This window comes from Mytilus trossulus, chromosome 14 (genome assembly GCF_036588685.1).
Source record: "Mytilus trossulus isolate FHL-02 chromosome 14, PNRI_Mtr1.1.1.hap1, whole genome shotgun sequence".
Classification (NCBI taxonomy): domain Eukaryota; kingdom Metazoa; phylum Mollusca; class Bivalvia; order Mytilida; family Mytilidae; genus Mytilus; species Mytilus trossulus.
This window is the reverse complement of record NC_086386.1, coordinates 40773267-40799520: the sequence shown is the minus strand read 5'-3', so window position 1 is coordinate 40799520 and position 26254 is coordinate 40773267. Positions and strand designations below refer to the sequence as shown.

The 26254-nt window shown below is 28.9% G+C and overlaps 1 long non-coding RNA gene across 1 annotated transcript; it reads right to left on the bottom strand.

Annotated features, from left to right (window-relative positions):
* Positions 1-587: 587 nt before the first annotated feature.
* Positions 588-25383, bottom strand: LOC134696701 (uncharacterized). The gene is made up of 4 exons (XR_010102996.1): positions 25326-25383; positions 6344-6370; positions 2664-2684; positions 588-711 (listed from the first exon to the last, which is right to left on the bottom strand). It is a non-coding gene; the product is annotated as an uncharacterized LOC134696701 (long non-coding RNA).
* Positions 25384-26254: the final 871 nt, after the last annotated feature.

The following is a 26254-nucleotide window of genomic DNA, read 5'->3' as shown; positions in this document are numbered from 1 at the left end:
TGTTCTTTAAAGTTCATCGGAAGATACTAACACATTATAGATAGATATTCCTTATCAACTTCCCAAATAATGCACGATGGTCTTGACGTATCGATTCTGGATTTTGATGTTGTTAATCATCTAAATAACTTTTTATAGTATTCTTCGATTTCTGTTTAGATATTGCTATTGAAGTATAGTCCTGGTTCTTTTTCTAACGTTTTGCTGTTTAGTATTTTTTGTTTATATCCATTTGAAGTGGCTGGTTACTTGTAAATCCCGTCATTGTGTTATGATAATTTTTTGTATTCTTGTCTTTCATTTTTGCTTTTGAACCTTATCTACTGATATATAGCCTTTTGATTTCTTTCTTACACAATACATCTTTTATGGTGTGTGTTAAATTATGAATTTCATAAAAATGGCGTGAAAAATCTTATAAAGTGTATTATATCTCTCTTCCAATTCAAAACATGTGTAAAATTTGATTTTATACTACAGAGATGTTAAGATCAACCATACCTTGATTTCCAATGTTCTGGCTTATTATTCTGCAAGTTAACATATCATGTAGTTTGTTCATTTAATGTATTCATACCTCGAATATTTCAAAATTTTTATTATGCTCCTGGAAACTTTTCTCAGCAATTTTGTACTCGTTGCTGTTTTCATTAAGAGGTACAATCTGCAAATTATCATCTGTTTGTTCTCTAGTCCATTTCTCTCTAAAACCTGTCAACCATCAGGCAAAGTTGAGTGACGTTAAATGAAAAAAAGGGAAATACATGACTTTCTTTGGGCTACTCGGGGAGTATGGCGTACCGGCCTTCTACTTAAGAATACACAAAAGATGCTTATGAATAGATTATATATATTTGTTTTAGCAACGTTATGGTATGAATTCATAAAATCCTGCATTACGTTTACAATTTATCATTATTTTAACTATTAGAAATATCTACCTGAAAAAAAAGAGAAAAAAAATATTTCTGTAAGGAAAAGACAGTAAAAGGTTCTTTCAATTTAAAATAAGTTTGGGAAAAAGAGTTAACGTCTACCTTAATGTTTTCCATCTAAGACAGATGTACATGTAGTATGTAGGTTATAGGACCAAAATAGTCTTTCTAGTACAGCACAAATAGAGATTAGGTTTTGTTCTCAGATTTTCGTGATTTTATGGATAATTTGTTTGTGCACAATGGGCATATATTGTTGTAAAGAAGGGTTATATATAATGTAAGAGAAAACTAGTATAACAAAATTGAGCAGTTGATTTAAAAAAAGTATAACCCTGTATGCTATTTACAACTATCTTTTGAAAAAAAGTCAAATTCTAATTACATAATAAAAGTTATCGAATTATGAGTTTGTCTTACTGAGTTTTTTAATTTCGCTTAAATTCCCCGGTTTGTGTAAGATTTAATGTTTACCTCCATCATGTTTAAAGACATCAATAGTCGAAATGTATGTCTGGCGCATTAAAATTGGTATTGTTTACGTTTTCATATTTTAAACTTTGTTATATTTACAATCATTCATAAAAAAAATTTTCAAATTGAACTTAATATAAACTTTGACACCGCAAAATAGAAACTTTAACAGTCAGTATTTGTAGTAGTTAAGATTATCCACATATCAAATCAAGATCATGTGAATGGGAATGAATTTATTTAAATAAATCATTTATCTCTCTAAAAAACAATCATATTTGCTTCAGAAAGCGTCACAGTCCAGTTCTGATCCGATTTGTTGTCTGCTTTTAAAAGAGATGTATGTGAAAAAAAATATCAATATTGATATCAACATGATATTTTCTCCGACCAAATGTATCAAACCTTATTTACCTAAATGGTTTTATTTGTTTACATTGTTTCCAATGTGTTAAACTAACTGTATGTAATAGTTATTTTCTTTTCTCTAATTCTATGGAAATTTATCCCTTTCCGAAACCATTGTGTAAAAAAATTTAATCAACGTGTGGTTGCTGGTGATCTCAAAAGATCATTGGATGATTTTAAGGGTCATGACCTTTTCAGCTAATTGGATGAATCAAAATTTGATAACAGGTGTTAATGAAATTGACAACTTCGTGCAATGTGAAAGGCACTCGAAGGGGATTTTTGGTTAACAAAAAAAGAAAATGTCTTTTTAATCATTAGAGAAACAGATTCTTACATATTTACTCGTGGATTATCGAGTTTATCCAATCTCGATAGTTAAATTATAAATTTTAAAGTCCTCGCCGAGGTGGCTCGGACTTTAAAATTGATAATTTAACTATCTCGATTGAATAAATCCGATAATCCACTGGTATCAATGTAAGAATCTATATTTAACCGACGGGTAGATATGTCGGGATAATGAACCGCGACGCCGTATCCCGGGATGTCTTGTGAACATTGATTATTAAATAAAAAAGAACGGATCATACATTTATTGATAGTATCAAACCATGATATATAAGATTTTTCTTCACATGAAAACCCGCTAGTAACCTTACGTTGGCTATATTCGTTTTTACTTTGACATGTGAGTAGATGTTACAAAAAAATCAAAGTTTCTGTTTTGCATATTTCCGTTAACTCTTATTTTCATTTTCACAATCTTCAAACGTTGGTATATTGAAAGGCGAGTTAAGTTCGAACCTAATTTAAGCTGTCTATAACATGTATAACAATACTTACTGTTCCTTAAATTTTGTTTTCCTACAAAAACAAAGTATGTTCAAAGGCTTGTTTCTATTAAATATAACTCCATCGAAAATCTTTTATAAAATGGCAAAATCAAAAGATAAAACACATGAATACTGCAAGGGTTCGTGTAGCGTAATGCGACGACGTAGCTGATTTTGACAAATCTTTTAAGAAAATTTTAGTTATTCTATTTATAACAAAAACAATTCTAAATATTTATTTTTGTGATACGCTAAAGGGGCACCAGCTTCGAAATATATATGCAAAAAATCAAAATATAAAATAGGGAAATAATGATTCGTTTTTAGCAGCCAGTATGGTTCATTTTTGTCAAAATAAGCTGAGAAACATCGATGATGAAAAATTCACTTCCTAGTAAATCATTTGACCTCATTACTGCCGTTGTCTTGTGACCTTCAACTAACCCCTAAGCTAGATATCAATTACAAGTGAATTATGCGTGTTCATCTATTAAAAGAAAAAGAATGTCAAAATTGAAAGTGGAACTAGGTTAAATCATTTAATTGATTTGACTCCATCAATAAAAAATATTTTATAAAAGATACAAGCGATGAAAAAAATTTAATTTAACCTATCATATGAAATTAACTGATGTTTAGAACATTGTACGAGTTCGCTTCTATTTAATTCAAAATTCATGATATGGTATTCAAGTTGGTAATGTAACCAACTTTTTTTTTTAAATGTATCTAATTCGTCTGTACTTTTAAACCTAGCAGTTATTGAAAGAGGACAAAAAATAATGTTGTTTCTTATCTGCCAATAAGAATGATGCAGGAACATCTAAAATAATTTACAAGTTTGACTCCACGAAGCATTTAATCATGGAATTACGGTGTTTTATGGTTCAACAAATGTTTAAAGGAAGAACCTTGAAATGCTTCTTAAAAAAACTATTTCCTGTAGAGTTTGGAGAAAGATTCATGACATCATTTCGACGAGAAAATTATAAAGTTTCAGTGCAATAAAATCATTGTTATACTATTGCAAATAAGACAACTCTCCATAAGAGACTAAATGACATGTAATTCAACAACTATAGGTCACTCTACGGCCTTAAACAAATTTAGAAAGGCCCTGAAATAACTAATGTGAAGCAATTCAAACGGGAAAACTAACATAATATATGTACAAAAGAATGAACGAAAAACAAATATGGAACACAGCAACACCCGACAACAAATGACTTAAGACAATCACATACAGAATGAGGAGTTAACCATGTCAGCTGACGCCGAAACCTATAGTAACAATTCAACACAAGAACAAACTATGAAAATCATTAGAAAAAGACTAAATTTATAACATGGATATCAAAAGGATAAGATCTAACAAAAACACAGAGTAGACGTGGCCGAATTCTTATACAAAGTCATAACAACTATATGCATAAAACATATAAACTACACAAAGTGTACACCCCACCAAAAACACACAGATCTAACATGTCTAGGCTATATAGGTTTTTGTTACTGTATGAATTCAGTTCTAGCAGTCATTGAAAGTTAAGTCAAATCCAATAACAACTTATAAACAAATCATGCATCTAAGATTATAAATTGTATATCGTGTTACATAAGTTGATTTTTAAGTTTTCTTATTGACGATCATACCACTTTAATAATTTATCTAAATACTTTAAATGCATGTCTTAAAAAGAGCATGTACTTTAATCAATTGCTGTCGTTTTATCTTAACCAATTTTCTTCAGTTTGCTAAGCAATGAGATGTAAAAATCTTGTTTCGAGTTAAAGAAACTTGTTGTTTCATGATTTTTTTAAAAGTTAAAATATCTCCGAGTTCAGTCAATATTGATATCAAAATTATATTCTCTCCTGCCAAATGCATCCAACCTTATTCACCTACATTGCTTTAATTGTTTACATTGTTTCCAATGTGATAAATTATGTAACTATAAGTAATGGTTATTAACCGAATTATACATATAATACTGATAGATGTGTCTGGATGAGGAACCCTGACGCTGTATCCCTAGATATCTAACTAATTTACACCTGATGCTTAACCCTATATTCGTGAACATTGATAATCAAATAAAAAAAGTACGGATAGTATATTTATTGACACTATCGAACCATGATATATACTATTTTTATTTACATGAAAACCCGCTAGTAACCTAATTTTGGCTATATTCGTTTACGCTTTTACATGTGACTAGAGTTTACCAAAAAAATCAAAGTTGCTGTTTTGCATATTCCTGTTAAGTCTTTGTGCTTATATGTATCAGCAGGCCCTGGTTGACCGTTTCGTGCATTGTTATTACAAAAATATCTCATACTCCTTGTATGCAATTATCAATATGGAAGGGCATAAGACGGACGACATTTTGAGTCAAGCGTTGCATTTGGTAGTAGAGACTAAAGATAAACGCAAAATTACTAGAACACACCCGCGAAATCGCGGGCATATACAGCTTGTGAACTGTTGTAGGATGATTTTTTGTAATAATATTATGTATTGAGAATTACACAAACCTATCCCGGGCTTAAAACCATGAAATCCCGAGATGCAGGATTTAAAAAAATCCCGAAATCGACAAATATATTCCCAGATCTCGTAAGCATCAATCCCCAAATCCCGAGCTTAAAAACACCCGATCCCGATGCCCCGAAAAGGGTCCTGCCTCCCTCTAATCTCTACCTTACTTTCATTTCTGCCAAATCACTTTTTTCCATTTAACAATAAATTATTTATAGAAATGCTCTGACAGAATACAGAGAGTCTCTATATATTAAAGTAGTATAATCGTAGTTTACATGTAGATAAACGCGAAAAATGTTTGTCCTCTCTAAGGGATATAATAGTTGTGATTTTTGTGATCTAAACACCATGATATGGAGAACGCTCTACGATTAGTTGTACTTGTGTCACATGTTTTACTTATTTTAATATAAATGCAACTGGTATGACCTCTTGAATAATAAACAGTAAAAAAACAGTAGACAGAATACAGAGATTCTCTATATATTAAAGAAGTATAATCGTAGTTTACATGTAGAAAAACGCAAAAAATAATTGTCCTCTCTAAGGAGGTATAATAGTTATGGTTCTTGAGATCTAAATACCCTGATATGGGTAACGCTCTGATTTGTTTATTTATTTTTCTTTTTTGTTATTGGTTGTATTTGTGCATGTTTCAAACAGGAAGTCTTATCTATGACTAAAAGTCAGTTTGATGACGAAATCATTTCCGGACTCCTTTTTTGTCATTTTTCTCCCAAAATAACTCAATCTGAATAATCATAAGAATGGATGACAAATGCGACTATGCATATTACCTATAGGACACAGAGGCATGATGATTGATTTATTGTGGAAGGAAGAGAAGCGACACCCAAAATGAGGTCTTCTCGTTTAATAGTATAGATTCCCCGAAGTACTTACCTGTATCAATTCAATAAAAGGTAATTATAAAAATATTTGATATGTTACGGTTTTATACATGAATAAAAAACACCACAAACAAACATTTATATGCACTATCAGTAATTTCTCCAAAATTTCATTTGGCTAGCATTTAATTTTGAAGTCGATCAGTTTCTCTTTTTTTTTATCATTCTTTTCTATAAAAATTAACTGAAGGAATACACTAATTGCTAAAAATGTATATTTAAGATAATACATACTAGAGAGGTCTTTTGATCCAAATGGTTCTGTAAACATAAAATCTCAAATACATTAGGGTCGATAAGACCTAAGTTTCCTAGGATGTAGCAGAAGGGAACAATTTAGATTAGTAAATGAAGCCTGTTTATCGGTATGCTGTTTGTTATTTGAAAGACATGCAAGGACGATTATGCACGTTTCATATATCTTATATAGCTCTCTCTCTCTCTCTCTCTCTCTCTCTCTCTCTCTCTCTCTCTCTCTCTCTCTCTCTCTCTCTCTCTCTCTCTCTCTCTCTCTCTCTCTCCATACATATATATATATATATATATATATATGAAATGACTGAATAAATAGTCAACGATCAATCTTACAAGGCGATGGATCATGTAATTCTGTACACTACAAAATATAATATATAACAAGTCAAAAAGGGTACAACATCACCATAACATAACTATAAAATATACAAATATTAGATATTTCGGATAACAGATATCCTTCTTCAATAATAGCACGATGTCAATTGACTTGTTATATATATATATGTATATAAGTACTTCTGAGTCAGTGACAACCCTACAACAGATGTATCCATCGGATCGCCATCATGGTGATACATGGCTGTGTACATAATGTATGGAAGAACCAACAATTTTCATATCTTACATTGTTGGGTTGGTGTTTAGACGAGTTGTATATATATATATATTTCATCTGTTGATATATATATATTAGTCTAAATTGGAGAAAAAAACCTTTAAAACCTGATTGCCGTAATTTTTACACGTGTGTATGGAAAAAAACCTTCCCTGTTGAGGGATCAAAGCACAGCATTTTCTAAATGACCAATGAAGGGGAAAAGTATATTTTAACGAAACGCATTTGACTAGCAGGTCGAACAACTGATTCTCTAAAACCCTGCTGACTGCCATTGGTGATTGCCAAATAAAAATATTACATAAAGGATTTTTGATTTGTCAAACGGATGAATAAACATTTAATCATTACGAAGTGAATGTATTCAAACCGCAGTAATTTAATTTCTAAAAGAATAATTTGACAAAATGCACTGGTAAGTTAACAAAATTAAACAGATTGATATAGATGTGGTATCGACTTTCATATCTTTTGTCACTAAAGTTATAAATTTTTACGATTTCAAAAATAATGATGGAATTCAGAATTTCGAAAACGAGAAGTACTAGGTTATTTAGTAGAGCATTTGCATTATTCACGTATCCGGATACGTGCAAGGATCTACGTATACGTATAGAACAGATTTGTTTACAATAATGATTGAAGCCCGATCTCAATTAAAATGAAATGCATTATAGGATATTTTCCTCGGGACCAACTTGACTTAATTTATCTTTTCCGCATATATACGTGTTAAACGATACGTCGATACGGATACGCCAACAAATACATGATTAATGCAAATGCTCTACTTGTCAGTTTGTTTTCGACTATGAGTTTGAATATCCCGTTTTGTAGCTTATGCATCTGTTATATAGTAGTCATATCAATATATGCATATATATATAAAGAATAAAGCTTTTTGCAAAACATAGAATGTTTCGAACTGCTAAACATGTTGGAATTGATTACCTACGGAAAGAGGGACAAAAGATACCAGATGAACAGCAAACTCATAAGTGAAAATGAACTGACAACGCCATGGCTAAAATATGAAAAAGACAAACAGACACATAATAATACACAAGAAACAACATAGAAACTTTAAAAGACTAAGCAACATGAACCCACTAAAACTGAAGTGATCTCAGGTGCTCCGGAAGAGTAAGCAGTTCCGGCTCCACATGTTATACATGCATGTTGCTTATGTGATTACAAAACCGGTCATGTTATCACAAATTCGGAAAATAGCTGTATTTGTCAAAAACTTTTGGGCCTTCAACAACTTTTATTTTGCCATTTTAACTTTTTTTTCGAAGCGTCGATGATGATTTATTGCGCCTGGCGTAAAAATGTGTAACCCTGGTATGTATGATGAGATCATAAACATTTACTGTACATGTTTACATTGTTTTAATAGCCACCTGTTAAGGGCTTGCTTCGTTAAAAAAAGGTGTTTATATCGTCCGAAAGATTTTTAAATCACAGGTTGCGTGTTTAACAATTTCTTTTCAACGAAGCTTGTCCACACATGCACACATGCACGTCTCAAATATTTTAGGAATAATATATCCCATGTGACGAAAATGTCAACATAAGTCATGAGGCACTTAATTGAAAATGTTTACTTGAACTGCATAGACGCTTAATTGTCACCTCATAGCAAAACTTTTGCCGCTTGTATGTTATAACAATGTTTAACCTTTGGATCAGTTTATTTTTCTCTCTGAACATAAATTGATACAAATATAGTGTCAAGTTTCAAGTTTTATTCATTATAAGAGAATGCCAGGTATTTTTAAACAATTCTCATATTATAATTCCAAGCTAGCTAATAGTTTACAAAGGAAGGATATGATACAAATGAAACCAATACAAATTAAGAGGATGTGTCATAACTGTCAATGAGAGAACTATCAACCAAAGACAAAATGCCATAGAAGTATACACATCTGTAGGTCATCGTACGGCCGCTCAAAGTAGTTCCCAATTCTAATAGACCACTTTTGAGTTTGTTTGTCACTGGAACAAATTCATCAATTATATGCGCCTTTATTACGTCATTTACTAAATAGAGGGGATCATCTGCATCACTGCACTACACAATATCACACACCTATACCCCCCTCCAAAAAAAAAAAAAAATTTGACCCCCAAAAAATTACCCTCATTTCAAGTAAAAGAGCCCTAAATTTTTTAAAAAAAGCAAAAAAACACCCCAAAAAACACCAAATTTTCTTACTCCCAAAAAAATTTTTTTTTTACTTTGGAAAAAAACCAACAATAAAAACACCCAAAAAACAACAAAAAAATTCCAAAAAAAAATAAATAAAAAAAACCCGGGAGAACTGACAGAGAAAGAATTCTGTGGGATTTAAGAGAAAAAATAATTTCCCCAGTGCGCCCCAACCTTGATTTTTAATTAATTTTATCAATATAGTCTAGTAATAAAACGGATCAATACGACTACAACTTCAATTGCTTTTTACATTTGTGAAGTGTTATAAACTAAATCGATCATTGGAAATATTTACATGGTTGTCAAGAGTATGTTTACATGTTGCCTAGACAATGTTGTCATCACATGTAAACATATAGCAGACTGGTGCGGTCTTTCGTTTCAAATTAACAGTGGTGAGAAGACGTGTGTGCTTTTTAGTGTGTTGTGGTTTTTCATGTCGGACAGTATATCTTCCTCTCAAGAAGAAGAATTGTTAGGTAGTCCTACTGCACTAGAATTAGAACAGGAAATTAGTGAATCACAAGCAGTACATCAAAACCTGTTGGATTATTCAGAGCAGGCTGTTAGTTTAATTCTTTCTGAAGATATGGATCGGCAAAGTGAATGGAGTAGAGATCAACTTTCCATTCTTGATGAAAATTTGTCTTACTATACAACCTGTGCTGATATTGTAAATAGAATACACACAGGAGGACCCGCGGAAAGTAAAAAACTACCTAAGTTTCCTCCTCTTCCAAAAAGAAAGCTGTTATCTTTGTATGGAGAGCAAGCAAAAAAACGAAAGATGATGACACCGGAAGACCTTCACCAGTACTTGAAAACAAAAGAGATAGATGTAACCAAAACTGTAAGAAAAGAAGTCTTTTTCTTTTCTGCAAGTGACATAACGACCCCAAACATCGCCGTTGTAAAGCTGCTAGAAGGATATAGACAAATTCAAAGACAAGAGGCTACTAGCATGTGTTTCAATCTGCAGTATGGTCACCTTTTAGATGTCACCTTTGAACTCTATGCGAAAGAAAAGGAAAGTGGACTGCAACAGCAAAAATGGGATGATTGGTTGAAACAGAATATCGGAGTCTCATCTTCATATTCCCGTAAACTGAGGGAGATATCACGTTTGCTGAGACCATACATGCCAAGGTTTTCTACTGTTGGACTACCTTTCATTGAAGTCTATTCCATGAGAAAAGAATTGAAAGCAATGTTTTCATATAGTGAGGAGATTAGGCAGTATTGGAGCACTCAAAATCAACCAATAATACATGTTGAAACACAATCTTCTCAGTGACCTTTCAACCCCGCGCTCCAGCTAGAGCGCGAAAGAACAACATTGATAAGAGATTATTAATATATTTTATAGTGTTTATTTTGTAAAATCAATTATTTTATAAGTAAAAGGAATTGTATTTAAAACTTTTTCAAGCCGAACAAAAGGTGATTCATGATGTATGAACTATTGATGAAATATTGATCAGACTGTTACTAGATCTCTTAGCGGACATGCATGTCCGCCGAACAAAAGGTGATTCATGATGTATGAACTATTGATGAATCCGTGTTGACTAGAAACCTAATTAACAACCAACAATTAACTGATAATGGATTTTGTATTTCTACATACCTGAGTGACTGTTATATGTACATGAATGATAATGTGTAATTTTGCAAATACTTTTACAAATGAGTGTTATAATAAAGATTTAAAACTTAGTCATTTGTAATTCTTGTTCATAGAAAGAACCTGTTATTTCTTCGCCTTTTAAATCAATTATTTTATAAGTAAAAGGAATTGTATTTAAAACTTTTTCAATTACAAATATTTCTTTAGTCCAACGAGTAGTATAACCCTTTTCAAATTTACCCTTCTTTTTTGTTATTCTTACTCTATCTCCGACTTTGAATTTAGGTTTTTTAATTTTCTCTTCTTTTTCTGGATATAAATTTTTATACACTGTCAATTCATTTTTTAATTTACTTGCTTGAACAGGTGTCATTTTAATTGAAGAATGTACTGTATTATTATAATTTTTAACTAATTTATCTAATATATCATAATATTTTAAAGTTTCATTAGCAGTAAAGTATTTATACATATGTTGTTTCATTGTTCCTATCCATCGTTCCACTACACTGGATTTTTCTTCATTCTCAGTTGAATATAACTTTATGTTATTATCTTTTAACAATTCTTTTACTTGTCGATTATAAAATTCGGATCCTTTATCTGACCAAATATATATTGGTTTTCTTTCTTTAAATAATGTTTTAAATGCTTCACTCACTGCTACTCCTGTTTTATTTTTCAATGGAATCAACCAACCATATTTACTAAAAACATCTATAACTGCTAATAAATATTTATAGTGTTTATTTTGTTTTGAATATTGTTGTATATCTATCAAATCAACTGCCCATGTTTGATCTATTGAATTAACATAAACACGTCTTTTAGGAAAAGATTTTATAACTCTATGATGTAATTCATCTGCTAATTTATTTGTTAGATTTGTTTTAGACATTTTTAAGTAACTAAAATGTTTTCTTAAAAAATGGAGGCAAAAAAGGATAAAATTTTATCCAAGCGAGGAGATTCATATAAACTTGTTTTGACAAAAGAATATAAACATAAAGCAAGTATTTATGTATTTAATTATAAAATTAGTCTAAAGGATGAAAAACAAGAAACATTTACAAATGCTTTTGACCACATGGTAGACTATTCCATAAAAGATTACTCTAATGGAAGAATTAAAATAGTACCTATTCATGAAATCATAATTACTAAACATAAAAGCTGGCCTATAAGAACATATAATACAGTTAAAAAGTTATTCATGGATCAAATGGAAAGATTATTAAATAGTGCTGAAGAATTAAATTTAGAAGAAGTTATTTTTGAAGTTACTATTATACCCAATAAAAGAGGAAAAGGTAAAGCTTTAAAAATATTAGATGTCGTAAATAAAAGAAGTATTATCAAAATAAAAAATGATGATACAATATGTTTATCAAGGGCAATTGTAACTTCTTTAGCTTCAAATAAGTTATTAAAAGATTTTACAGATTCTCAATTAAAACATATCAATGAAAGTAGACCATTACAAAAAAGATTAGCTGAAGATTTGCATGAACAATCAGGAGTAGAAATAAAAGAAGAAGGAAATGATTTGGAAGATTTAAAAGCTTTTGAAAATTATCTTAATATTAGGATAATTGTTTTTACATCAAATAGTACAGAATATATTGTATATGATGGTAATGAAGAATATAATGAACAAATATATTTATATTATCATGATGAACACTTTGACACTATAACAAATATAACAGGATTTTTAGCTAAACGTAGGTTTTGTAAAGTATGTTTAATTGGTTATACTGAACAACATACATGCAAAGATAATACAGTAACAACTATCAGAAAACAACATATTTGTGATAAATGTAACAAAACATATACAGGTAAAAATCACAAATGTGGTGAAAAAATATGTTTAATATGTTATGAAAAATACACGGAAAGTAATGAAGAACACTTATGTTATATGAAACCATCAGTACCAAAACAAGTAAAAAATAATAAATATATATATTTTGATTTTGAAGCAAATCAAGAAACAGGAATACATATAATGAATTTTTGTATAGCTTACGATTTAGAAAATATTTATTGTTTTAAAAATAACTATGTAAAAGTATTTAAATGTGATTTCAATATTGATAATTTAAACTTGTTAAAATTAGACATAGATGATTGTTTTAGTGATGTAGAAAAAATTAAATATGAAACAAATTCTGTAATAGACAACTTTTGTAAATATTTCATAAGAGATAAATTTAAAGACTACACTTTTATTTCACATTATGGAAAAGGTTATGATATGCAACCGATTTTAGGATACATTGTTAAAAATAAAATTGAACATAACATAATTTCTTCTGGACTAAAATTAACAGCTATATTTATTAAAGGAATAAATTTAAGATTCATAGATTCTATAAATTTTACATTATGTGGATTAGCTGCTTTCCCAAAAACATTTGGATTTGTGGGTAACAAAGGTTATTTTCCACATTATTTTAATACAACAGAGAATCAAAAATATGAGGGAATTTATCCTGATAAAGAATATTTTGGTTATAATACTATGACAATTAAAAATAAAGAATTATTTGATGAATGGTATAATAAAGTTAAAGAAAAAGAATTTAAATTCTATAAAGAAATATTTTATTATTGTCTATTGGATGTTTTAATTCTTGCCAAAGGTTGTACCTTATATAGAAAATTATTTTTAAATATAACCAATAATTGTATCGATCCATTTCAATATATTACAATTGCTCAATGTTGTACAAAAATATTTAAAACATTAATGTTGACAAATGAAACAATTGGAATTCACAAAAAGATGACAATTAAAGAAGTACATTCACAAAAATCAATACAATGGTTAGAGTATATTTCTTTAGAATATAATATAATGATTCAACATGCTAAAAAAGGAGGTGAAAAGAAATTATTCATTAATAATAAATGTTATAAAGTCGATGGTTATTATTATGATAGAGAAAATAAAATGCGTAATGTTTATGAATTTTTTGGATGTTATTGGCATGGATGTACAAAATGTTATAGTCCTGAAGAAATATGTAAAAAAGATAGAAATAAAAAAACTATGAAAGAGTTATATGACCAAACTAAAGAAAGACTTAAAACTATTGAAGATTATCTAAAACCAAATGTAAAAATTCATACAATATGGGAATGTGAGTTTGATCAACAAAAATATCCTGAAGTTGATCCACATTTAAAACCTATTGATAAAAGAGATGCATTTTATGGAGGAAGAACAGAAACTATTCAATTATACAATAATCTTTCTGATTTAAAAGGTAGATATGTAGATTTTTGTTCTCTGTATCCATCAGTAAATAAATATTGTAAATATCCTATAGGACATCCTATTACATCTACAGAAATATCTGTAGATGATTATATAAAAAATAATTATTTCGGAATAATGAAATGTAAAATATTACCACCTAAAGGATTGTATCACCCTGTTTTACCTTATAAACAATTAACTAGTGATAATACACATAAATTACTTTTTGGATTATGTAGAACATGTATGAATAAAATATCTTTTAAATGTAAACACATAGATGATCCTACTTTAAATAAACATGATAAAATACATGAAATAAAAAGATGTAAAGAATGTAAAAATATTAAAAATGAAAAATGTATACATTCTGATGAGGAAAGAGTTATAGTAGGTACATGGTCTACAATAGAAATAGATAAAGCAATAGAAAAAGGTTATGAATTACAAAAAATATATGAACTAGAACATTTTGAAAAAACATCTACAGATATATTTAAACTTTATGTAGATACGTTTATGAAATATAAACAAGAAGCTTCAGGATGTAAATGTGATCCTAAATATTGTAAAAATGATTGTAAAAACGATAAAGAATGTAAAACAAAAATACAATACATTATAGATAATACTGCTTATGATCTAGTTATTGACAAAGTTAAGTACAATTCAGGATTAAGATTTATAGCTAAAATATGTTTAAATAATTTATGGGGACATTTTGGTATGAGAGATAATTTTACACAAAAAGAATATTGTTTTACTTTAGAACATATAACTAAAATAGTATTTAATGAAAAATATAAAGATATAAGTACTATGATATTAGATGAAGATATTGTTTTAACAGAATATAAAAATAAAGAAGAATACTCTAAACCTAATCCAAGTGTAAATGTTTATATAGCTTTGTTTACAACAGCACATGCTAGATTAAAATTATACGAACTATTGGATATTCTTCAAGAAAGAGTTTTATACATGGATACAGATTCTTGTATTTATAATGATGATGGTTCTGAAGCTTGTAAAAAAATAGAAAGTATGATGGGAAATAAATTAGGAGATTTAACAGATGAAATTGTTTCAAAACATAACGCTAATCATATAAAACAATTTATATCTGCTGGTCCAAAAGATTATTCTATGAAACTAGATACAGAAAAACTAGTTAGCTGTTGTAAAGGTTTTAGATTAAATGCTGAAGTAGAAAAAAAGATTACATTAGATAAAAAAATAAAAATAGTTACTGATGAAAATGAAAAATATGAAACTGTTAAATATAATAATATAAAAATAGGAAAAGATCATCAACTTAAAACAGTTAAACAAGTTAAAGCTTATGATTATATGTTTGATAAAAGAATGGTATATTGTAAAAATGAAAATTTAATTAGAAGTTTTCCTTATGGATATTAAAAAATATATAATTTAAATTTTTATTTTAAAAAATAAAAGACTAAAAAATGATTGAAGCTTATACTGAGAAAGATGATCATGACGCTAAAGTTATATTAGGAAGAATAATGTTATCAGATTATCAGATATGTTGTTTAAGAGATGATGGAGAATGTCCTTTGACTCCAAAACAAATGGAAGTAATGGAAAAGTTTGATGGTAAAAAGTTATCTAAGTTTCCTCCTGGTTGGGATGCTTTTATTAGACCAGATAAAGTTTATGAATATGTTTTTGAAAAACCATGTCCTGAAATTTAATTTTTTATTTTATTTTATTATTTCTCTATACCCCTAAAAACAGAAAAAGTACAGGAATTAGGGACTCTAATTTTTATCATTTTTTTCTTATTTTTCCAATTTTTCATACAAACGTAAATTGTATTTATTTTTTATTTTAATTTCCAAACAATAAAACCAGTTAATGTCATACCACCAACAACAAATGCAATCTCTCTATTTTTCTGGTCTTCTGATGGAGTATAAAAATCACTTAATGTAGGTTTAGGTGATAATGAAGTTAATTTTTTATTCGTGACACGATAGTATAGTTTCATTGCTTGGTCAACATCATCAAAAGTCTGAACCGCATGATGTTCCTTTTGTAATTGTTCATTTATAAAATCTAATCTTTGTATTCTTTTTTTATTCCATTCTGATTGTGCTTTTTCTAATTTTTCTATAGCTTTATCATGTCTTATTTTCTCTTCATTTGCATTACTACCCATATGTGAAAATAAATAATTACTCCCTGAAAATGCAAAAGCATTTGTTATTGCCCCACCAAGCATCATTGTTAAAGCACTTGCCATTTTATAAAAACAAAAATTACTTCATAATATCAGCAGGTATAATACCTTGCTTAATCAACATATCTTTTGTTGCTATCGCAAGTAATATATCAATGGATAACATTACAACATCATTCATATTAAAATCCACTTTTGGTGCTGGCCTCCTTAATACCTTTTTACCTATTTCTGCATATCCAACTGTTAACAATGTTTCCACTCCAGCATGATATAACATATTTGCTATTTGTTTTCCGTCTTTTTGAGTTGTCATTTTAATGTACTAAATTTAATTAAATTCAAAAGGATCAATTTCTTTCTTTTGTTTTTCTGGTTTTGTTATTTCTTTAATCATTCTTTCTGGTTTCTTACTTTGGTTGTAAAAAAACAATCCCAATCCAACAATACTTATAGAAAAAAGTACAAATTTATAATCAACTAGGGAACTGGAGTGTTTCTTGACTGAAGGGATATGTTCGTTTGATTCATAATCTGTTTCTGTATCAGAATCTTTTGTTATTTGTTTGATTTTTGAATTTTCTTTTTTTAATTTTTCCACTTCTTTTTTTCTCAATTCTGCATTTCTTATTCTTACTTCTGCACCTTTCTTACCAGCAGCTACTCTTTTTGGGTCTTTTGGTTTGGGTTTTTTAAATACTTCTTTTTTTTCTTCTTTGTTTTCTTTTTGTTCAGGATTTTCATTCATCATTTTTTATGTCATTTTTTTCATCTTTTTTTTGGAAATCGAGCGAAGCGAGTGGTTCGATATGTCTTGCTGTTGTTAATATTGCAGTTAAAGGAGCAAGATACATTCCATATCTATAGTACAGTTCACAACATGTATTAGTTAAAGCATTATTGATAAAAGGATCTTCCTTTAAGTCTTGTATTAAAATTGGTGGATTAACAACTTTGAAAAACTTTGATACACCCATGACATATAAATTTATAAAAGAGTTTCCTAATGTCTTGGTCATACTAGCTCCCAATTTTGCTTCATATTTACAGTATAGTTTGTTTATTTGTTCTGTTGTCATTTTATCAATATCTGACAGTTGTAATTCTTTACCCAGATATTGTTTACTACTCCCACCAGCAACAACGGATGATAATCTTTCGCGTTTTTTTTCTTGAAGGGAACCGTTCACTTCGCTCGCTTCATCATCAATATTTATGTTTTCCACAATTTGCTCGCTTAATAATTCTTCAGCATTCATTTTATACGTTTCAAAAAACGGATATAATTTATTTTTAACTTTAAAAAAAATAAATACAACATATCCAACCAATGATAAGACTGCAGTGTTTGTTGCAATTGTTAGTATTTCCAACAGCATTGCTTTTTTTTATTGCTTATTTTGGTTAAATTACTTAAGCATTATTTTGCTTATTTTGGTTAAATTACTTAAGAATTACTTAAGAATTACTTAAGCATTATTTTGCTTATTTTGGTTAAATTACTTAAGAATTACTTATTTTGGTTAAATTACTTAAGAATTACTTAAGCATTACTTAAGCATTACTTAAGCATTACTTAAGCATTACTTGAGAATTGCTAAAAAAAATCAATTAAGTAACCAATAATCAGTAGGTTGATCTGTCTTTAATATTAATTTACGATGTTTCTTTTTTTTAAGTTCTTCCTTTATTCTTTGTCTTTCTTCCAAAGTAGGAATAACATCATTTTCTCTTAGACAATTATCAAAACTATCTCTATCTTTTGTGTAGAACATGCATAACCATTTTGTTTGTTCTCTTAGATCTTTTAAAACAGAGTTGTATCTCTGTGAAATGACCCACACTGATTGTTCCGCATGTCTTCCTGAAAATGCAAGCTCGGACAGCATATCTTTTTTCTTTGTTAGTTCTTTTGTTGCACTGCAGTCATCAATGATATATAATGTTGGATGACCAGCATATTTTTTAAAGAACATTCTTAGTAGTTCTTGTAGCTTCTCTTCTTCACTAAGGGAACCGTTCGCTTCTCTCACTTCAACAATAGGATTAACAATTATTAGATTTTTTGTTTTTGGTTTTCTAACATCACCAATCCATTCACGATTTTTGTATGCTTTGTTCCATTGGATGGTTGGACAAAGTATGACTATATATTTGAAAACTCCACTATATTCTCCTTCTAATAAATCAAGAACAAACTCTGTTTTTCCACATCCTGTTTGTCCACATATAATAGCACAATGGGGATATTTTGGTAATTCATAAAGGGAATCGGAGTGTATCTCGCTCCGCTCGTTTGTTTCCATTTTTTAAGGGGAACCGCTAGTAATTAACTTCTTTAAATCTTCCATCTTCAAAATTAATTTGTGCATCTTGTATAACAAACAGATAAACATTTATTAATTTATTTGCTCCTGCTGTTTTAGTTATTTGGATAGTAATACCTTCAGAAGCATTTTCAATTCTTCTACCTGAACCGTGTAATGAGTTGTCATCTGTTGAACGTAAATCTAACCATAATGCATAATTAGTTGTAAGATATTTTTCTAATGTTGTGTAGGATAAATTTAAATCCTTTAAAACTTCTTCTGTTGTTTTATTTCTTTTTGAATTTAAAGCAAAGAATTTATTTATTTCATCCCATTGTTGATATGCTTTCATTCCTTGACTGTATAGTTGATTTGGAACACCTTCTATTGTCATTTCTACTTTTGTTATGTTAGGATTATAATAAGTTTCGGTACTTGTTCTTTCAGGATCTTCGAACAACATTAGAATTCCTTTCATACTTCTAGCTGGAACATTTAAATTTATATTCCACAATGTATCAGATTTGTTTTTGGTTATTTTTCTATGTCTTAGTATTCTATCGTACAAAATAACCATCTTACCATTAACTTGTTGTCTTATCTGTCTTGCTAATTCTGCATCAGTAACCATATCAAATTCTAAACAAATGTTTTTGATTGTATAACTTGCAGATGTATCTGTTGATTTAATAACATTGCTATAATTATTAAATGTAAGTTCATATTCAAGTCTATCACCAAGACCTGCTTGATAAAAAGGCATATGAGTTTCTAATAGTTCAAAATCAAGTGGGATACAAAATCTTGCACCATATGCAGTTGCAATTGCTTCATCCCCTATGTTTGATGCTTTATCATCCGCGCCAACTCTGTGTTTTAACATGTTTGTTTCACCAATTCCTTGGTATGCCATATTTAAACGTTCAGATGTAGATTTCCATAAATCAACATAACAATGATAAATATCACTATCATCAATTGACATAATTTCATTTCCACTTATACGAATTGTTGTTTTTTTAACTATTGTTCTTCCTATGTTTTGATATATAGTTGCATTGTCGTCTGTAGATGTGAGTTCTATTTCAAATGCCAATCTGGTTGTTCCAGGAACAATAACATCATTATTGCTTAGATTGGGGAATCTCACTAATAGCTGTTGATTTTGATCAATAGTTGAAGGATTATTTGTTATTGATACACTTTGACGAATACCTTTCACACCACGGGGTTCTCTTATTTTTCTGTAAGGATTTAATTTGTTTCCGTATGCCGACATTTTTAAGGATTAAATTTGTTATAAAAATAATTCAATTACCACTGATACTAGAGTATTGATACATGTAGAATTATCACTCTCACTAACAAACCCTATAATATCTCCAGCCTTAACTTCAAAAGGTATATTAAAGTTATGATAACTGTGTGTGTCACCATTACTTAAACTTATTCCGTAACTATATGTCTTATAATTATTAACAGTTATCATAACATCTATATTATCTGAGTTTGTTCTTAAACTTACTAAACTAATACCCAATATTTGTCCTGGAAAGTTCATTACATAATAACCACCACCACCATCACCAAAATTAAACTTTTGTCTTGCATGTATTGAACCATCAATTCCAGCATTTATACTTATTAATTTTTTGTCTGGTTTATTTTTAATATTACTAACTATATTTTCAACATTTAAAACTCTGATGGTTAGGGCAGCGACACTCCGGCGTAAATCTCTATCCTTAGTATCCCTTGTTCGAAGTTCACTCTTCATATTTAATATTTCCTTTTTTATTTCCGATGTATCTACGTTTTTTTTTTTGACACCAAGTATGCTCATTTTATTAAATAAATTATATAACTTCTAAAACACAATTAATTGGTAAATGATTAATTATCTTGTTATTATTTTCATCTCTTATTTCTAATTTCAATTCTGTTATAACATCATTTACTAAACACTTATATTCCGGATGCTCAAATCTCGCTGTTATAACTTCACCAAACTCTTTATTCTCGACTGGAATAACAGCCAATAATGTACTTGGCTTACCATCAAGATAATTATGAGAAGTGCTAACTTGTTCCAAATGGATATATAATGATTTATGGATAGCAAAATCCACAAATTTGTTTCCATAATGTAATTCATTAGGTTCAAATTTACGTTTATTATTAAATCCTAACATATTTCCCAAACCCTTACTTATCTTTAACTCAGTAGTAGTGTTTAATGAAGCGATACCATTTGCTTCATTTACGGATAATACAATATTTTCTTTTTGAAATTCATCCACTATTTGTTGAAAACTATAATAACCATTCATAATCCTTTGTTGTTCCTCTCCGGTTTTTGTTATAAACCCATGATAAACATTATACCAACCTATACTGTATCTTATAAATTTCAAACCAATACGTTTATTTCCATTTCTGTTATTTATGTATTGTTCTAAGTTTATTGTATTATCAATATTTGAAATAGTATGAAACATTTTTAATATAAAAAAATGATAACAAAAGAATTTAAATATAATCCTAATGTTTCATATAATCCAGGTATTAAATATTCTGAAAAAGATCATCAATTAAAAACAAATCTTGTAAATCAAACGATATTTGTAAATCAAAAAGAGAACTTTAAAACAGCTTTTCCTGATTTATTTCAAAACTATCAAAACCCATCAATACACACTAACGAACCATGGAATGCCTGGATTCATTCTTCATTTGATTGGTGGCAATGTCAGTTAAATTTTGCAGTTTGGTGTGCAAGTACAGGATGTGGTGTTTCTTATAATGATCATATACAAAATACTTCAAATCTTACAAAGTCTTTTTATATGTTTCATTTATATTATTGCATTGCAAGAATTTTAAAAGAACTTAAATCACCTTTACCAACAGATTCTTCTTTCTGTTATTACAAGAACCCATATGACAAAGCTGCATATCAGAAATTATGTGATGAATTTAATATTTCTCCAAATACAAATTGGAGACAAAAACTAGAATCATCATGTCAAGGATTAGGAAGTTTTGAGCAATATTATAAACCAAGTGGAGAATATAGACAAAGAAATAAAATTAAAGGACCTTTCTTTAGTACTCATGATACTATTAAGCATGAAAAAGATATAAGTATGGCTTGGACTACTTTTATTTTAGATAATGGGAATGGATTTACACAATCTGGTGTTGAACGTATTAATGAAAGTATTAAAATTTATGTATGGGCTTTGTTAGGTGCACAATCACAAACAAAAACAGAAATTTTAAAAGTAGGAACAGGATTTGATGCACAAAAACAATTCTTAGCAAATGTACAAGATGTAATAAATAGTCCTATCGATTTACCCACCCAAATATCGAATTACGAAAATGTTTTAAAATACGCAAGAAGTAAAGTTGATTATGCTTATGGACTTGGTTTATATATGTCTCCCAGTGATATGGTTTTACAAATTGGAAGTATTGTTGGTTATAATAATAAAATTATAATTGCAACAGAAAATCAAACACTTGGGTTAAATGATGATTTAAATAATAAAAATTTTGATCATGTTGATTTTAAACCAAAAGAACCTGTAAAACCACAAGAACCTATAAAACCTGAAAAGCCTGAAGAACCAAAAATAGATCCAATAAAAAAAATTGAACATGAAGATCATGAAGATAATAAACAAGCAATAATATTTGTAAGTATTGTAATAGGATTTACAGCACTTTATTTTTTCAAATAATCTCTAGCAGCAGTAAACAATAAACTAACAACTAAAATAAGCAATGCCCATAAGTTGTTTGCAAACCAATTTACTACGTCTTTTGTTGCAGACAATAACCAAGAAACAATAGAACCTATAATACCTGGTAATGCAGCTGCTAATTTTCCTGCAAGAAAAGATAATAATTTTCCAAGATTTTTTAATTGTTTTTTTATCCAGTCTTGTACACCACCACCTTTTGATGGAGGAGAAGGAGAAGGAGAAGGAGAACCAGTAAATGCTTCAACAATAACACCAATAATCATTCCAAAAGCAGTTAAAACACTAACTATTGTTATTCCTTGTTCTCTGAATAATGTTCTTATTTTTTCACCTAATGTTCTGTCTTCGTTTAAAATTTTATGTATTGTTTGTTTAAATCTATCTAATTGACTACGTAGTTTTTCTCTATTAATATTAATTACTTCTATTCTTGCACTTCTCTCAGATTCCAACTCTCTCATTCGACTACTTATTCTTTTTATTTGAAATTTTAAATTGTCTTCTTTAGCTTGTTTTAATTTGGCATTTTCTTTTGCTAAGTTTTTATTTGTTTCATTCAGTTTTGCTAATTCATTTGCAATCTCTTCCTTTACTGATGTCATTGCACTGATTATTCCATCCATCTCTCTTTTTGTCATTTCTGTTTGTGTTTCATTATCTACTAAAGATGTTCCTTGTTCAATAAATGAAGTTTCTATTTCTTTCACATATGTTTCTGCATTACTTGCTGTTTCTAATAATTCTTGTCCTTCTTCTTGTGTAGATATTTCTTGTAATGGAATTTCTATATTATCGAGTTCACGAATTGGTGCTTTTATCTTTTTTTGAAAATCTTGAAACACTGATCTACCTTCTTTTAAATAATCAGATATTTTATAATTATTTACACCTAAAACATCCCTGACAAAATTAACACCGTATTCTCTTTGAAGAGTGCTAAATTTATAAAACTTTAATACTCCTTTTTGGTAATATGTTAATGCAATATTATTACCTTTTTCATCTTTTACATATAAGATTTGTCTTTCATTATGATCTTCCCTAACAAAAAAACCTACTTCATAACGTGTAGTTTCACCATTTTTTTTATAAAATTGTTTAATCATTTTTTTTGTAGTTTCTTTTTTACGAATTTTAGCATCATTTTCTGATAAATCTCTTGTTACTTCAATTTCTTTATTTATATACTTTTGAAACTCTTCATCATTTTGAACAGACGTTTCTTCTTCTTCTTTATCATAATCATTATTTTTAAACTCAGGATTATCAAACTCATAACCTCCTTCAGCCATTTTATTCATCTAAAATATTAGATAATAAACAATAAAAAGAACCTGTTAAAAACAACTTAAGATAAAAATAATTAAATTTTTTATTTAACATTATTTTTACATTTTTTACTAATTTTTCTTTTGTTTCTTCATCCATTTATTTAATTAAAAATTGATTCATAGTTTGGTGGATTTCCCACGTTCACATAGTGGTGATTTTCAACTAAAGTTATTTTGTTTATAAAAATTATAGATTTTCCATTTTTTTTTTTATTTCATTTCTTACTCTATTTTCTGTTTCTTCTATAATTTTTCTTCTTTCATCTTCTGGTAAACTTTTTGAAGTTTTTAAATTTGCCATTTTTAAATTTTTTTTCATCTCATTAAATTTTTCTAGTTCTTCTAAAATAAGTTTAAATTCTTCTTCACTTATTTTATTGTCAGTTAAAGATCTAGAAATTAAATCTTTAATACTATTTAATTTACACTCTGCTAAAGTTTTTATTTCATAATGTTTTTTAGCTTTTGAAGTAAGCTTTCTTCTTATTAATTTTATTACACCCCCAACACTACCGCATGCGACTGCTGTAATCTGTAATGGTAATAAAATAGGAATAGCAATACCTATACCTGCAGAAATAACTGATGCTGAAATTAAAGTTGTATCTATTCCATCTGTAAAGTTTACTCCTCTTTTATATTTTTTATATAAAGAATTTCTTTTGTCTCTTTCATTTTTTAAAGAATTTTCTATTTCTGAAATTTTTTGTAATCTATAGTTTTGTCCATCTTCTATAGGTAATTCTGGATATAAATTAGGAGCTGTAGGTTGTTTCATTTTTTTAAGTAAAAATTGATTTTTTTATTTTTCTCTTAAATCCCACAGAATTCTTTCTCTGTCAGTTCTCCCGGGTTTTTTTTATTTATTTTTTTTTGGAATTTTTTTGTTGTTTTTTGGGTGTTTTTATTGTTGGTTTTTTTCCAAAGTAAAAAAAAAATTTTTTTGGGAGTAAGAAAATTTGGTGTTTTTTGGGGTGTTTTTTTGCTTTTTTAAAAAAATTTAGGGCTCTTTTACTTGAAATGAGGGTAATTTTTTGGGGGTCAAATTTTTTTTTTTTTTTGGAGGGGGGTATAGGTGTGTGATATTGTGTTGCACTATTAACGTTCTTGAAGCGTTTTAGTAATTGTCATTGTACAGGATAAACTAGGAATTGTATTTGTTCTGTAGTTACCTAATCTCAATTTTCTTATGATAGCTGTGCTAAATATCAATTATAAGAATTTAATTTGCCGAATAATCCGTGCAATTTAGTATAATCATTTGTTCCACCAATCGCTCAACAAATAAACGGAAGTGAAAACGCCATAAACGCATGAATGATGTGAATTAAAACCAAAGATTTTAAAGGATTTGCAACGAAATCGAAAGTTGTTAATTGACATCTGCCAAGTAATTATATAAAATATTAACCACCGGTTTCTCTATGATGTGTATGTATACTGTATATTTTTGTCTTCTTGTCTTTTCTTTATTTTAGCCATGGTGTTTATTTTCGACTTTCGGTGTCTCTTTGATATCTTGCGCCTATAAAAGTAAGCTAAACAAAATCAAAGTTCTAAAGTTTTTAACAGATCTAGACTAACATATACTGTAACAAAATAATTCTTACGATTACCTGCAACATACGGAATTTCCTTATTTTTTCTATTTCGAACCCATGTTACAACTGCATCTGTAAACATACAAATTATCAAAATAAAGCCAGTTTATGGTTGTCATATGTTATGTATATTATGTAAGTTAAGGCATCGATGAAATAGCATATCATTAAAAATAATCTGTTAAATCTAGTCTTCAACTGTATGTTTTTTCTCTTCTACCTTTTCAGGTTCTTTAAATCTTTAGTCGAAGCTTATTTGACTAATCAGCATAAACAAATATCAGAAGTAACGTACTTAAGTTCTAGCTTTTTTATTCACAATCTTCTTTTAGCGTCCCCTTTCTGATTAGTATATAGAATGTAATGGGGTTACACGCCGTTATAGCGCTCGACACTACTCTACTCTTGAACAATGAACACCAAATTTAGTATGGCTTGACTACATATGTACAATTCCTTTGTACTTTCAAACTTTCTGAACACTAATGAGATAACATAGATTTCAAATGAAGGAAATTCAATTGTAAAAATAATATTCCATTGTCAATGACAAACATTGTAAACCGTCACACGTACACGTGAATTATTCATCCCCAATCTTTCTTAACTAATTTTAACAAAATGGGACTATACTGGCTGCCACAAGCGATATATTATTTCACTATTTCACTTTCATTAATGATTAAAAAAAAGTCATATCTCGTAGCTAGTGCCCCTTTAAACTGGTTACATAGATTTCACAAAATCCATATAAAACCAATATAGAGTGTGGTCGTTAAGACTTTTTTACCATCATTTTTCAACAGAGAGTCCTTAGAAACATTGCGATTATGCATTTCAAATTAGCGGTGTTAATCAGATATTTCACAATCTTACATGATCTTAATAATAACCTTTACAAATGTGCCATATAAAATATCAAACCCCTTGATTTTTCTACGTTT